This window comes from Prionailurus bengalensis, chromosome A1, assembly GCF_016509475.1.
Source record: "Prionailurus bengalensis isolate Pbe53 chromosome A1, Fcat_Pben_1.1_paternal_pri, whole genome shotgun sequence".
NCBI lineage: Eukaryota > Metazoa > Chordata > Mammalia > Carnivora > Felidae > Prionailurus > Prionailurus bengalensis.
The window spans coordinates 195,768,951-195,785,727 of record NC_057343.1 but is presented as its reverse complement, the minus strand read 5'-3'; positions in this window follow the sequence as shown (position 1 = coordinate 195,785,727).

Here is a 16,777-nt window from a genome sequence, read left to right as displayed (position 1 = left end):
GTCACCTCCAAATATTTGACAACATATTTGGATGACACTTAAGGAAAGAGGGGAAGCTCATGTATAGAAAACCCAAGATAGCCACCACTGGGGGTCAATTCCACTGGAATTTCCTGATAAGTAAATAGAAAATCTCTCAAAAGTGTTCACCTCAATGAAAAGGAGCTTAAGTTTTTATCCACCAATTTCTGTCCCCCATTGTTTGAGGGCAGTAAATCCTTACATCTCTGAGGGGATGCTCATGGGTTGAACAAGCTTCCGTGTTGTCAGAGAAGGTTATGGGATAGAAATACAGCATGAACTTATGGCACACCTCTATCAGCAGAGGTAAGTCTGAGCATGGACAGGGCTACTTTTTGTAGCTGTGGCTTGCATCAGGTGGGCCAGGGGGATGTGGCATGAAGGTACCGGTAGCATCTACTAAAATCTATAAAATTAAAAGAAAATACTAGCTGATGTTTGTTAAATAATTATTCTTCCCAGGCACTACTTTAAGCATCTTACATGTATTAACATGCGTAATCTTTACAATAATCCTGTGAGACAGGCTCTCTTTTCATCTTTGCATTACAGGTGAGGAAAAGGCCTGTTTTGTTTGGTGTGCACTTTGGAGGATTTATAAAAGAGAAAGGAGAAGAGATCCTTGATTTAGACAAATTTTCACAGATACCTCTCTGGATTCACAATTTCCCAGAAAGTCAGTGGGGATTTCTGTGACAGGAGATGTCACGTATCTGGGAAGCAGATCATGGCAGCTGCTGATTTCTTTAGAAGCTCTTTGATAGAAATAAAATCAGTTTCCACTCTAGTCTCAATGACTGATATTGATTGGAAACAGAGAATGGCTAAGGGTGCTTAAACCACCAACAGATGGAGACTTTAGTAATTACATCTGTATGAAGGTAGATACCTGAGCGGCCTCCAGAATAGACAGTTTTCTCTGCAGATCAGAATGTGACTCCGTGAAAGTCAGCACGTGACAATATGGTATGTTTTAAAAGAAGATAAAAGTCCCCATTGGCTGAAAGTCCTGCCCCAATAATGTTGAAAATCTTATTCCTTTAAGCTTCACACCTCTCAAAGGGAAAAATATCATTACCAACAGCAGCAGCAGCAGCAATGGCAATGTGTGTGCTGTGTGCCAGGAGCTATGTAAGTGCTTGTCGGTTTGCAAACTGGTTCCCATACATGGAGAGCAAGGAGAGACTGAAGAACAAGAGAGATCACTCTAGATTGGTAGGCGTAGGTTTAACAAGCAAGGGAATGTATGTACAAGGCTTGTCCTGGGTGGCCATTAAACAAGCAGATTTCTGTACCTGCCTGCTAGAATCTTAAAAGAGAGGCCTTAACTGGGTTCAATCACATGTACTGTCTGGATGGTCTCAGCAACACCTTACTCTCTCAAGGCTGTGTTCTTGGAATAGTTCTCAGGCAGGTTCTGTGGACAGAACATACATTTCAAGGACAGGAGAGGGTATGAGGAGTCCAGCTTATGGGTCAACTGGTGGTCACATCCTCTTGATGACCTCCTCCAACAGTATTTTACTTGAATTCTTTAATATAATCCTTGAAAAAAAAACCCATTGAGGATATAGTTTTGTGATTCACATTTTACAGATGAGAAAATCTAGGATTTGTAAAGATTAGATGCCTCACAAATTCACATGGTTAATTATTATCAGTTACAGGATCCAAACAGGATCTGAACCCAAGCAGACTTGACCCTTTGTTATCTGACTGAGAGGCCTTTGCCATGAATCATGACTCAGGATTGCCATGTAACAAATTCTATTTTATTCTCATATGAATTACTGAGTCTTGCATTTCAGGGATCGCTACCTTTAAGCAGTGTTCCTCTGGATACAACATATTCATCCAAAGGTCAGTTCAGAGCTGACATGCATCAACTCAGTTCTGGGAATCTTATTTTAAGGGACTTCTTATTTAAGTTAAAAAATAAAATTTTATGTACCCAAGTTAATAGAACCTGTCAAAATGCTTTTACACTGAAGCACATCCATATTGTTCTTGTATAAATTAGCCGACAGAATAAAGTAAGTGGCAATTTGCCACGTTAGTGCTATTTATATAAAGAGTCCTTGTAGATGACACCATTCAGCGTGCCAGCTGCTGTAGAAGGTATTTTGACTAAATCTAGTCAGCGTTTTTTTGTGGGCCAGTAGGAGAGACAGACTAATTAATAATATAAATAATATAAAATTATAGCAGGGTTACACAAAAGAGGTACTTTATTAATAAAACTGTAAGATGTGATCTAGTTCTGAGATCTGAGAGGTGAGAATAAACTAACATGAAGTTTTGGGTTGGAGGCCAGGAGAAGAATATTCCAGGCAAAGCAAAGAACATGTGCAAATGTCCTGTGGTGGTGGGGAGGGGGGTGTCTAGTACCCATGAGGAATAGGTGTTGGGGGCATGTTGCAAGGTGGGGACCATGGAGAGACCTGTAGGCCACACCAAGGTCTTTGTTTCTTCCTTTTGCTATTAAAAAAGCCAATGAAAATTACATTCTCTCTTTTTTTTTAAATTTTTTTCTTAACGTTTATTTACTTTCGAGACAGAGAGAGACAGAGCATGAACGGGGGAGGGTCAGAGAGAGAGGGAGACACAGAATCTGAAACAGACTCCAGGTTCTGAGCTGTCAGCACAGAGCCCGATGCACGGCTCAGACTCACGGACCAGACTGCGAGATCATGACCTGAGCCGAAGTCAGACGTTCAACCGACTGAACCATCCAGGCGCCCCTGAAAATTACATTCTAAGCAGGAGAATGACATAATCCTCAGAAAGATCCTTTTTTTTGCTACAGTGAAGAAATGGATGGAGATGAGGAAGATGAGGGGATATAGGGTATTTCAGTAATCCAAGTAAGAAGTGATGATCATTTGGGCTTAGACGTGGCAGTGGAGATGGTGGGAGGAGTTAGAGATAGGAAGTACAGATAATAGGACTACTGAGTGTCCAGATCTATCATATTCTGACTATGTGAGCTTGAGAAGATACTGGACCTCTCAGAGTCACTATTTCTACCACTGTAAAAATTGAAACAATTTCAGTATTTATTTCAAGGCTCTATGAGTTCCATCTGTGTATCTGACATATGGTTAAGTTCTTAATAAGTGATAGTTATTATTAGTATTCCTAGTTGAAGAAGTCCCCATAGTAATAATAGTAGTGTTATCAAATTTAGGGTAAGGGAGAATTGACTGAGATGAAAATATTTCCAATAACTGGATTCATATAAGTAGAATTTCTGTGCCAAAAAGTATAGGATTAAGAAGGATTAACCCTAAATATACTTTTTTGTAACTTTTTTGTAAGCCCGTGTTAGAGACTTAAAAAAAGTTAAGTTCAGGGGTGCCTCTGTGGCTCAATCAGTTGAGCATCCGACTCTTGATTTCAGCTCAGGTCATGATCTCAAGTTGGTGGGATGGAGCCCTGTGTAGGGAGCCTCTCTCTGCCCCTCTCTCCCAAAATAAATAAGTAAACATTTAAAAAAAAATGTTATATTCACCTTTCACTCTCTGGTTTTCTAAAAAGACTACTTAAATTTACAGTTCCTCTGTGAATTTGAATTTACATTCACATGCCCCCAAAGCCTTGCCAACACTACTTTTTGGGGTACGGTATTGTTTTCATTGGGTTAAACGTGACTGTTTTTTTTTTTTCTAAATGTTTAATGATCATTTTCTATTTTTTTCTTTGAAATGCCTTTTCACACAATTTCCCTAACATTAAGTAATAAATAAACAGCAAGCTAGACCTCGGCAAACATCACAGAAAAGGACACTAAAAGATGACATCCCAGTAAATTGTTGGAATTTTGATAAGAGTCAGATGAAGGCAGCCAAGATAGTAATGAGATTAGAAATCAGAAAAGTGATAGCACAGAGCCTGGGGAAAGATTTGGCCTCAGGGAATGAGCACTTCAGTAGGGTACAATGATTGAGCGGTTTGTCAATCTCTAAGAGATTGTCATGTGGAAGATGAATTCAGTGTTTTCCATGTAGCTTCTTTGACCCAAGTAAAGATGCTACTAACAAGTGAGTATTGACTTAAATTAAGGATGAGATTTCGAATGATTCTCTGAATTCTCTGAATAAAAATAAAGGAAGCTCTGTGAGAGGCAGGGACCCCTTAGCAGGGAAGATATTTAGAGAGATTAGAGACCTTTCTGCTGGAAAGGATTATAAATCAGACAAAAATGAATAAGCTTCTCACTACTCAGTGTTCTCCACAGACCAACAGCATCAGTATCATGTGGGAGCTTATTAGAAATGCACGATTTGGGGCCCAGCCCAGACCTCCTGAATCAGAGTGTGCATTTTAAGAGGACTTCCAGGAGATTTGTTTCTACATTAGAGTATGAAAATCCCTGGACCAGATGTCCTGTCCAGTTCTGTCTTAATCAGTATGATCCTGTGAGTCTAGAAGTGATTGCAAGTGGAGGGAACTGGGCATAGTATGAGGACTAGGCGAGATGCTGGATGAGTGGGCAAGGCTTTTAGGGTTGTTCCAACTCTTCTAGCCATTCTTGCATCAAGTTCACAGCAATACCTGGGGTAATACTGGAAGGAGTAGGCATTGCTTTATACAGAATGAATTTTGAGCTGTTGACTCTGAGCTAGAGGAAACCCAGGGATTATCTGATTGCGGTGACTTGTCCTGAGTTAAAATAAAAATTGGTAATCTCTTTATGCTTTAGTTTCTAACCATGTTTGTTCTTTCCCTAGCTGGTTGTCTCTTTCCGTCTCTCTCCTCCTCCCCTTCCCACCTCTGATACACACATGCACACACATGTACGCATACGCACAGGCATGCACTTTTTTTTTTAATTTTTTTCAACGTTTTTTATTTATTTTTGGGACAGAGAGAGACAGAGCATGAACGGGGGAGGGACAGAGAGAGAGGGAGACACAGAATCGGAAACAGGCTCCAGGCTCTGAGCCATCAGCCCAGAGCCTGACGCGGGGCTCAAACTCACGGACTGCGAGATCGTGACCTGGCTGAAGTCGGCCGCTTAACCGACTGCGCCACCCAGGCGCCCCCAGGCATGCACTTCTTAATTTAAACAACCTGCTTTTAAAATTAGTCTGGTAGCTGCCCTTAGGGCCAAACACCAAAATCAAGGAGAGAGGGGAAATGTAATATTATGGAAGGAGTCTTCCAGGAATAGCAAAGCGGGCTGTGAAGAGAAATATAAACAGCAGTTGAAGTTGAAAGGAATATAAACTAAGAATGCCAACACTCTTCAGAATGATATATGCTCTTCATTAGTTCTTCCTCAGACTCTCCAGCTGAGGTTTGCCATTGGTTATTTCAATGGAAAGGCTAGTGTCATGATGTAGGTCAGTGAAGAAAATGGGGACTAATAGAGTAACAGTGGATGGAATACCCTGTCTCATCAGTCAGAAAATGGGTACGCCAGCCCCAGTTCTGGGGCTATCTAAGAGGACTATGTTTGGTCTCATGGGTCCTTGGGCAAGTTATTTTATATGTACACATTTCAGTAGCCTTATGCATAAAAGCATGGATTATTCCCAATTCACTTACAGGTTGTTTTGAGTTCCAATAACACTTTGTAGTTTCCAAGAGATATTTGTGGTTTCTTGTTTAAATCATCACTCTTAGGGCGTGTGTGTGGCTCATCTGGTTGAGCCTCCAACCCTTGATTTCAGCTTAGGTCATGATCTCACTGTTTGTGGGTCTGAGCCGGTGTCAGGTTCTGTGCTGACAGTGCAGACAGAGCCTGCTTGGGATTCTCTCCCTCCCTCTGTCTCTGCCCCTACACTGCTTGTGTTCCCTCTCTCTCACTCTCTTTCTCTCTCTCAAAATAAATAAATAAAATTTAAAAAATAAATCCTCACTCTTCCCAATGAGGATATTAAGATTAATGATGGCAGGGTGCTGTTTTACTTACGCACTGTTCCATTTCCACAGCTAGCACAGTTCGGCTGCATACAAAGCAGAAGGAGTACTCAATCATGTTTTTGCTAAATGGGTGGGTATTTACATGAAGGAAAGAAGGCGGGGGAGATGGAAGGCCAGCACATTTTCTGCTTGTGTGACATTTGTCTTATTTGTGGTCATCAGGTTTCCCACAGTCTCTTTCTGGTCACCTCATCTGATGTTTCTCTCATAGGCTTTGCTGTTTCGTGATGGCACTAAACCGGTTAATGGTGTAGTGGGAAGCACTAAGGCTCTGTGACAGGTAGGCTGAAGTTTAGTTGGGCCACTTGAAACTGCATTTGGGCAAATGACATGGCCTGTCTAAGCAGAGTTTTCTCAGTCAAGTGGGATTAGCAAATTCTAACTCATTGGGACGCCTGTGAGGATCACGTGGCAATATGGATGCAAACAGCACAGTGTTTTGAATACAGTAGGCATTCAATAAATGCTATTTTCTTGTACTAAGAATTCAAGGAGCTTGATCTAATAAAAAGATGTGATCACTGGCAAGTATGTTGGCACATGGTAGGCATTCAATAAATGATTTAAAGTAGGGTGCATAAATGTAATATTGATTTTTGTCTTCAATCACATTTTAGTTGAAAGTGATTTGTAAATCTGGGATTAATTTTTTACATGATTAAATGTAAGGATTTTTTTTAATCTTTCATTTTAAAGTGTTAATTATATAACTTCTGCCTTTTGAAAATTTTGAGATGTTTTTCTTTATTCTGACCTATAATTAAGTTTTATAAATGTTATATGAAAACTCGAAGATATATTTTTGATATGGGATAGAATCTTATCTGTTAATTTAATCTTCTGGACTACATCAGTTAATTTTCTTTGATGAAGAGCTCTTTCTATGAAGAGCATAGAAGCAAACAAATAAATAAACACAACTTACTTAGTTGTGGCAAACTGGGTAATTCAAGAAGTTAAAGGATGAGGCAAACAACCTGGCTTCAAGCCAGGAAGGAAGTGTTAGCTCTTGAAGGGCCAAGTAGGGGATACTCATGAGCAGCACCTTCAGGTCACTGTCATTTGATGCTTAATTCCCACTATTATCCCTCATTTTGGATCTCTGCTTAAGAGCCAGATTCCTCAAAGAAATAATGAGATTGGCTTAGCGTAGATTTCTGGCTAATGCGAATTACAGAGGAGGTCCATTCCTAACTAGAGGAAGGGAGGAGGAAACAAGACAGATAATAACAGAGGTCCACGAGCTGAACTGTGAAGGTAACATTTTTATATCCTTATTTCACTGGTTCTCTTGGCTTTGCCAGAGTAGGCCATAGGTGTATTTAGGACTCAGAAAAAATGGAAACATGATTAGCTATGTAAAAGAACATGGCTGGGCTTGGGTTCAAGGTACTCTCTTTCCCTAGATTTATTTGTCTACAGAAAAAGAGTTATGGCTCTATCCTTACTATTAATACCACTACCAGCATTTATTGAATACAATGTTCATTTGTTTATTCATTAATTAGTATTTAAACTGTTTATCGGATACTATACTAGGTATAATTCTGCCCTCATAGAACTTAGAATCTAGTAGCAGGATAGTCATTTAATCAAATAAACACTTAAGTTGATATATGATTATGACTGGAGTAACTATAATGAAAGAGAAATACAGTGTGCTTAGAAAGTGTGTATGGAGACTTGTCCTTGTCTGCAAGGGCCAAGAAGTCTGAGTTAGTAGTGATATTGGAGGATGCATAGGAGTTAACCAAGTGATGGAGCTCAGGGATAGAGTTTTAGAAATGAGATGAATATGAAAGGAGTCCATGCCTAATGAAAGCATGATTTATCTGGGAAACCAAATGAAGGATGTCATGTGGCTGGAGTGCGGAGAGCAAATGGGCATTAGGTATGAAAAGAGCCTGGAGAGGGCAGTACAGCCACTCTTATGGACCTTATGGGTCATTTTGACTATTCTGGCACTCAGCTAACAGTGATATGAAGCTATTGAATCATAAGCAAGGGAGTATGATATGACCGGGTTTGCATTTTGCGACAGTATTCCAGCTGCTGTATGAACAGATTTGAGGGGTTAACAGTAGAAGTAAAGTATATCAGGAAATAATTGTAGGAGTCTATACGACAAATGAGGGTGGTTTACACTGGGGTTATGGAGTAGAGATGAAGAGAACTGGATAGATTGGAGATCTATTTAAAGTAAAACAAACTTGGTGTTTGATTGGATATAGAGAGTGTAGGAGAGGAATATGACAACCACGATTACTAAGTTTTAGCTGGTATAATTGAAAGGATTACCCATCCATGGAATCATTTATTGAATGGATGGTGATACATTCAGTTGTGCCAGTTAAAACCTAGGTCCATTCACATTAATTTAAGCATCAGTGTAAGTCTGAGCTGAGGGGGAAAAGTCATGAGTTTAATTTTAGATATGCTGAATTTGATATGCCTTTGTGATGGCTATGTGTAAAAACCCAGAGGAGGTTGGATATAGGTGTCTAGAACTCACAGGGAGACCTTGACTAGTGATAGAAAATGTGAGATTTTGCCTATAGAAGATAATTATAGCTGCTGGCATGGGTGAGGTTGACTAGGGAAAGAATACAGATGAGAAGGAGATTTAGATTGGAATTTTGAGAAACTCCAACATTTAGTATCAAGATAGAACCTCCCCCAAAGAGCCCAAGAAAAGAGTAAAACCAATACAAGGTCAAGAAGTTGAATTCTTTTTTTAAAAAAAATGTTTATTTATTTTTGAGGCAGAGAGACAGAGACAGAAGGTGAGCAGGGGAGGGGCAGATAGAAAGGGAGACAGAAGCTGAAGCAGACTCCAGGCTCTGAGCTGTCAGCACAGAGCCTGACACGGGGCTCGAACCCACAAACCATGAGATCATGACCTGAGCTAAAGTCGGACGCTCAACTGACTGAGCCACCCAGGTGCCCCAAAAAGTTGAATTCTTTAACAAGTCAAGACAAAATCATGGATGACTTTATGACAGGTATATAGACACAATGATGGGGCATGCAGATTTCACCAGTGATGGGGCATGCAGATTTCACTAATTGGGGACTTAGAAAGATGAGAGGAAATGAGGATTTATTAATAGGCAGCAATTGTAGACATTATTTTGAGAAGTTTGGCTGAGAAGGGGAAGAAGAGATATGCTGTGCAAGAAGGTAATTTTGAGTTGAGTGAAAAATTGTTGTTGTTGTTGTTTTTTAATGAAAGAGATTCATTTAAGAGCACAAAGCACCCCTCTGAAAGAGAAACAGGGAAGAAAAGATGCTGCGGGAGGGAAAGAAAGGGGGAAGAGAGGAAGGACACGGGGATGAATGAGTACATATGACACAGCCAAGGGACACTTCGAGTGTAAGATTCCTGGGAATGTGGGAAAGGGAGCGTGCAAATCACAGCTGGTAGAGCTTGCCTTGGGAAAGAGGAAGAGATGTTTCCTTTATTGTAAGAAAAGGGAAGATGGTTTCTAGATTTTGTAGCAGGAAGTTGAGGGACTCTGGCCTTTGTCTGATGGCCTCCAGTTTCTTTGTAAAGTATAAGGCCAGGGTTTCTGCTGAGAGTCATCAAAGACGTGACAGGGAGAGGGAGTTGGGACGGAGAAAAGGTCAGAGTAGGGCTGGCAGTTTGAGGAGAGTAGAGATGACTGAAATAGAGATGACTGAAATAGGCTCATCAGCAAGTAGGAAACTGAATTAATAAAAAATTATAAGGTTACTGGACGTGATAAAGGCCCACTTGAAGCTGGTCAATAAGTCAGTCAACACACATTTATTAAGCCAGACATTGTTCTGGCACCTAAGGTGCAGTAGTGAATAAGAGGAGCCTACTTATTAGTGACAGGGGTGATGGATAATGGAAGTTTCCATCCAGGCACCGGTTCCTACCAAATGCAAGACTTTGTGCTTCACGCTGGGGACAGAAAAATGAAGTAAGACCAATGGGTTTTCCCCAAGTGATACCATCTCTCCACAACACTGAAGAGTTCCAGCTCTTGGATTCCTTCTTAGTTACTGCAAATGAAGAAAAGATAGCCTTGGAACCTCCAGGAAAATAAATCTCCATAGTCAGAGGTCTGCAACCATCAAATGAGTTCCCACACACTGACACATTTGTCATGAGTGGGAAGTACACATTTGGATGATCAAGATACAATTTATAGTAGTCACAGAGGCCAGGCCTGATGAGAATGTCACAAATTAGCAGCCAAAGTGTCTGAAACATTGAACTCCAAGTCTTGACATAAGAATTGTGTATAATCCATTTCCCTCTCCCAGGGAATCTCTTCTGATAAGGACCAGGATGCAAGCCCTTGTAATCCTTCCCCTCTACCCTTTTGAGGCTCTGTCCTTGCTTAGGCCCAGCTCATTATACAGCAGCTGTCTTCATTACCATGTCATGTTTCACTTATGGGAAAATGTTGCCATGGTAATGCTGGAATATAGGCCTGAACACAGACCAGCATGAACGTATCCCAAGTTAGAGGCAGTAGAGGAGTGATGAGTCATAAGCCCATCTCCTTTCCTCCTCATGTATGTGCTTTGTCACTGAAGGGGTATTGGAGTTAATGGAGATGAGCCTTTGGCAGTAAATGGGATGGATGCAGGTCCTCACACAGGTATTTTATTTTGTTGTAATTATATTGTTTTTCATAAACATATTCATGAAGGCTCCCAGGTTAGCAAAGACATCTCCCAGTTCCTTGAAGAACTGGCAGTCTTGTTTTTTCTTTGGATAGTCATAAACTGTCCAGTATATACACATGTACACATAGGCACCACTAGTAATAGATAAAACGGAAAACTACTTGGATGTCTTCCTATTAACCCTTTGTTGTCTCTAGAAAAGCTCAGATTCATGACCTGTTGAGAGTAATTTGGCGTTTGTATACAAAATGATGGATTATTAGAGCTAAGGAGCCCTGAGAAATAATCTAAGCTAACTTTTCTGCTTAGAGATGAGCAAAAAAAAGGCCTAGGTGGGAGAGCCTCTTTAAGGTACCCAGTAAGCAAGAGGCAGGTTGATTGAGCTGGAAGATGAAGCATCTTTTTTCCCCATCTCTTTGTCTGATATGTTCTTCCACTAAATTCTGCTTCCAAAGGCTTTTAGAGAACAAACTTTATCTTCTTCAGCATGTGAATTGATGGAAATGAAAATAAATCCAGAAGACTCCCCACCCCAAATATTAAACTTTATTTAGTCATTTAAGGCCCCTGACTGGAACCTCCTAATAAAGCCTGGCTCACTTTGGAGGGTATTATGAATGGACCTGAAGCCTTGAGGAGATAAGTGAACAATATCAGGGCTCAGAGCTGACTTGTTAGCACATGTCCAGTCTAGCTGTCAGCAGGACCTCTTACTCTTTTATCTTTGCTTTCTTGGTCTCCAAACCCATTAGTGTGAGGCATCATTTGATATATTTCTTTCTGTCCTTCCTAGAGCTCAAGTACTATTTATAGTGGGTCTTGGTGACTTCACATCATAGGATGATATCAGAGGATTTTTGTGACACTGGGTTAGTTGTAATTTAAACTAAGCCATGTAGATTCCCTGGAGACATTGGTGAATCTGAGCAGAAATGTATATGTATTTTATTAAAAGAAAGGGTGGTTTGGAACTTTGTATTGATTTTTTACCCACTGTCACAGGCTGAAGATCTTAAGAGCTTCTTGTTGGGGAAGGGACTTAATAAAAAGTATAATTAGTTAAGATTGGGGCCAGACACCAAGAGTCTTAGATTCTGACTTCCTGTTGATGGAAGAGTCATTTTAACTTCAGCTCATTTCTCTCATATATAAATCAGGCTCGGAATTATATATCCTGCTGGCATTGTTGTGAGGAAGAGAGGAGAAAATGCAAGAGAACTGGGTAAGAGCTGTCACCTTCTCCAGCCTTTACTGAGCACCCTGTGCATGCTGGGGTGCTTTGAAGAAAGAAGGAAGGTGCTTCTTTACTCTTGGGGTTAGTTTGGCTCTGGTTGCTTGGTCAAAGAGATTTTATATCCGTCAACTCCCTTGGCATACCCACTGATGATGTGAGGTGACAATGGGAGAGAAAATTGACTAGTTCAAGATTACCATGCACAGAGTTAGGATTCCTGAGTGTTAGTCCTTGTTGGGTTTTAATGTAGCCCATGTGATCTTGACAAAGTAATCTTCATAAAATGCAAGAAAAATCATTTTGAAATCCTCCCAACTTGAAATCCTCCATTAACTTCCTCTTCTATTTGGATGAATTCCAACACCTTCACTATGTTCTGCAAGGTCCCACAGCATTTGGTCGGCTCTTACTTCTACTTCATCCTTTTTCATTCTCAGTCTTACCCCCTGCCTTTCAGGAACAGAAGAATTCTTTCAGTTCCTTGACATACCTTCCTTTCCTGTCTCAGGGTCTTTGCATGTGCAGCTACTTCAGCCTGAAATGTCCCTTCTCCTGGTGCACTGCAAAACTGCCTCTTCCTCGTGGTTCAGTTCTCAGCTTCAATGTCACTTGCTCAGAGTCTTTTCCTGAACACCCCACCTAAAGCAAGCATACTCTTATTTTTTATAGAGTCCTTAGTTTATTACCTTCCTGGAAATCTCAACTTGTAATGTGTTTGATGGTTCACTACTTTATCCTATTGTCCTTACTTGATTTATCTCGTGGTTTGTCTGCTCTTCTACAATGTAAACTTCATGCAAGTAGGGACCATATCTATTTCACTTACGGCAGTGTTTCCAGCACTTGATACAATAGCTGGCACCCAGCAAACACTCAGTAGCATTTGCTACATGAGCAAATATGAATAGATATGTCACTCTCTGAGTCTTCAGCTCATCATAAATGAAAACATGCTGTAACAGTGCCTATTTTACTTATTCTCTAAACTACAGACATGAAAGGATATGTGATTCTTCCCTTCTGTGGTAATCATTTCGTGGTCTCCATTAGACTTGCTTTTTCTCCTGTGTTTTTTCTTTTATATATATTTTTTCTCTGCTTGCTTGAATTAGATGCAGAATTTACTAAACCAAAAGTGATAGTGGTGAGAACACTGGACTGAAAGTCAGGAGATCTGGGTTCTAGATTTAGATGTGATTCTGCTCACAGTATGAACTTGGACAGGTTACATGCCTACATTTGGACTTTAATTTCTCCTCTGTTTATAATGAGGGGGTTGGAACAGATAAGCCAAAGAGATCTTTTCCACCTGGACTATTATCTAACTTACATTGTTTGTTTCTCTTTCATCAATTTACCTGGGCAGCTTCATAAGGCAACTGCTTTTAAAATAGCAGTGGTCATCTGGATTCATGGTTGGGTATATTGGTTAAAAATAGAAGTCTATTAATTAACTTATATTCATACTTTAAAATTTCTAATCCCTGAAGAGAAACCAAGTCTCAAAACATCTTGCCAATAAACAAAATATTCTATGCCCTTGATGCATGCTGGCCACAGTATGCTGGGAGCCAAGAGTGCTGGCAAAATAGAAGAGAACAGTGTGATGTCCTCATGTTGTCCTTCATCTGCCATATTTTGTAGGTCTTCCAGAGTTTTCCCAGCATGAGTCCTCCAAATTCCCCATTTCATCCCAGCTTACACACATCTCAGCCCTGGCAGGGAGGTCCATATTTAGAGCCAGTTTTGGAAATAGTGGGAATGTTTGACATATCTATGAAGTTTTTAGTATTCTGTAACCTGCATCCAACAGTGAAACAGGAAGATAGTCTTGTGATTTAGAGATTAAACTGTGGAACAAGAAACCTGGATTTGAATTCAACATAACTTGCAATGGTGACTTAATCATTCTCAGAGAAGATTCCTTGTTTATAGGAGAAGTATAATAATAGTAACAAATTCATAAGTTGTTGACAGGGTTAAGTGAAATAATAATGGCAAATGTGTACCACATCCCTGACTCATGGAAAGCACTTAATATACATTACTTGCTGTTTTACTGTCTGTTATTACTTGACGAAAACTGGAGAATGCCAACCTAGATTGAGAGGTGCTATTTGTTGTACCTATCCAATATGTTGACCTTTTGTGTCATCATCTGAAAAGGTGATATTTGGATTATGACTTTCAAAAACTTTTTTTAAATGTTTATTTTTGAGAGACAGAAAGAGACAGAGAGGAGGAGGGGCAGAGAGAGAGGGAGACACAGAATCCGAAGCAGTCTCCAGACTCAGAGCTGTCAACACAGAGTCCAATGCAGGGCTCGAACCCACAAACTGTGATATTGTGAACTGAGCCATGAGATTGGCCGCTTAACTGACTGAGCCACCCAGGCATCCCTGGACTATGATTTTTAAGATCCCTTCCTGCTGTGAAATACTAAAGTGAATAAATAAAATAAGGCAAATTTGACATTATGGGAGGATACACACTTGACATTTTAGTGTTTCTAAATTATCTAAGAATTCTTGAGCATCAATCACCACATATTATATAAAAATGACTGTGAGTTTCTCAGTTACAACATAGAAGCCACAAAGTGAGTGCGTGATAAAACTGTACAGTGGGTGACATTTTGGGGAAATCCAAACCTTCCCAGTCTTCATCTTTGCTGAAATGTCTCTCCTGACATCCTAGCCTTTTTCTTATGCTTTTCTTTCCCTAATTTCCAGAATCTCTGAATTATATGTCTTATCTCTGACTGTAAAATGAAATTCCCTTGTTCCCCCCTATTAAGTAATTTCATGCTCTGAGAAGCAGGGAGGAGGCATATTTCAAGCAAGTTCTGTGATTGGACCATGCTTTCCCGGGCCCTGATATAATGCCAGATTGGTGGTTGCTATTTTTTCATGTTTGACAGATCAGAGAATTATGGTGCTTCCTCTTGCAGCAATGATATAACCAGTTCCATAATCTTCACACATTACTGGTTCTGGCTTCAGTCATGACCAATAATATATCTCATTTTAAGGATACCTAGAGTTTCTCTCTCATACCTAATTAAACTCTTAGAATTTTTCTGACTCTAACCTTCTCATTTTACTGATGAGAAATGAAGTCCCCAAGAGATGACAGGACTTGCTTTATGTCTCCAAAGGTAATAAATTATGAGACTTTCTGTCATAATTCCTGAAATACTGTTACATGATTGCATTCCTCAGAGTCTTGCTTCTTTATGATTTTTTTTTAATTAACAAAATTTTTTTTAACATTTATTCATTTTTGAAAGTGAGAGAGACAGAGCATGAGCAGGGGAGGGGCAGAGAGAGAGGGAGACACAGAATCCGAAGCAGGCTCCAGGCTCTGAGCTGCCAACACAGGGCCGGATGAGGGGCTTGAACTCACGGACTGCAAGATCATGACCTGAGCTGAAGTCGGACGCTCAACCGACTGAACCACCCAGGCGCCCCACGATTATTTGTTTTTGTTTTTAATAAGAGGCTGTTATTAAGTTTGGATCTCTCTAGGATAAGAGGATAAGAAGTATGTTAAATTGGAAGTAATTAATACTTCCCAGGTTAATTGAGAATTGGTTGTTAGTTGGAACAGGACCCAGCAAGATGCCTAGAGCACAAGAGGGACCGGAAAAGGAGGGGAGAATTGCAGAGTACAGACTGGAGTAGAAAACTAACCTTAGATTTGGCAAGATGGGATTTGTTAGAGACTGATAACTGGCTTCTGCATACTCGTGGGGGGAAAAAACCTGCCCAAAGTGGTTTAAAAAGAGAATAAAATATGAGGGAATGAATATATGCCTATTTCTAGGAATTTTTTTTCTGAAGGTGAGTAGATAAACAAAACAGCTGGCGAGAGACATGAGGCCACTGGAGGGATCTTTTAAAAAATAGATGAAGTTGTAGCGTATTTGTAGGCTGTTGGGAATGATATAATATTTAGGGGGAAATTGATGAAGAGGAGAAAGAGATAATGGTCATAAGAGCGAAGTCTTTGGTTGGTGAGAGGGGATGTCATCTAGTGCACAGGGAGAGGGTTTGGTTTTATACAGATGTGAAAACAGCTGATGGGCAGAGAAGCAGGTGGGTTGACAGATTTGGTGGTGGAAAGATGTGACAGTTCCCTTTTGGTTGCTATGATTTTCTCAGTGAAATACAAAGTGAGTCAAGCGCTGAGAGTGAGGAGAGGGAGAGAGCATTGAGGATTTTGGAGGAGATGAGAACGTGTGAACGTTCACCTTGGACAATGGAAGAGTGAATTAGTTGGGGGATATAGTGAAATTGCTGGATAGTACGAGAGGCCCGCTTGGAGTTGGGTGGTCACAGATTTAAAGAGAGACAAGACCTGTAGTGAGTTTTTCTCCAACCCCTTTCAGATGCTTGAGTGCAGTTGTACAACAGGTGGAGGACTGAGTTAAACTACAGTTGGGTTTTTCCCAAACTGGACTAAAGGAGGGAAGAGGATCCAGGGTTTGGGTAATATATAAGGGAGTGAATATAGAGATTGACCATGGCACCTAAAAGAATAAAGGAGGAACGGAGGGCATAAGATAGGCAATGGACAGTGAAAAGTGATGGGGCTGGTGTGTTGGAGGTCCTAATGGTAGTTAAAGAATTAGTACAGGATGGGGTGCCTGGGTGGCTCAGTAGGTTAAGTGTCCAAATTCAGCTCAGATCACGATCTCAAGATTCATGAATTCGAGCCCTGCATCCGGCTCTGTGCTGACAGCTCAGAGCCTGGAGCCTGCAGCTTGCTTCCAATTCTGTCTCCCTCTCTCTGCCCTTCCCTGCTCACACTGTCTCTCTTCTCTCTCTCTCAAAAATAAATAAACATTAAAAAAAAAAGAATTAAAGGGGTGCCTGGGTGGCTCAGTTGGTTGAGCACCGGACTTCAGTTTGAGTCATGATCTCATGGTTC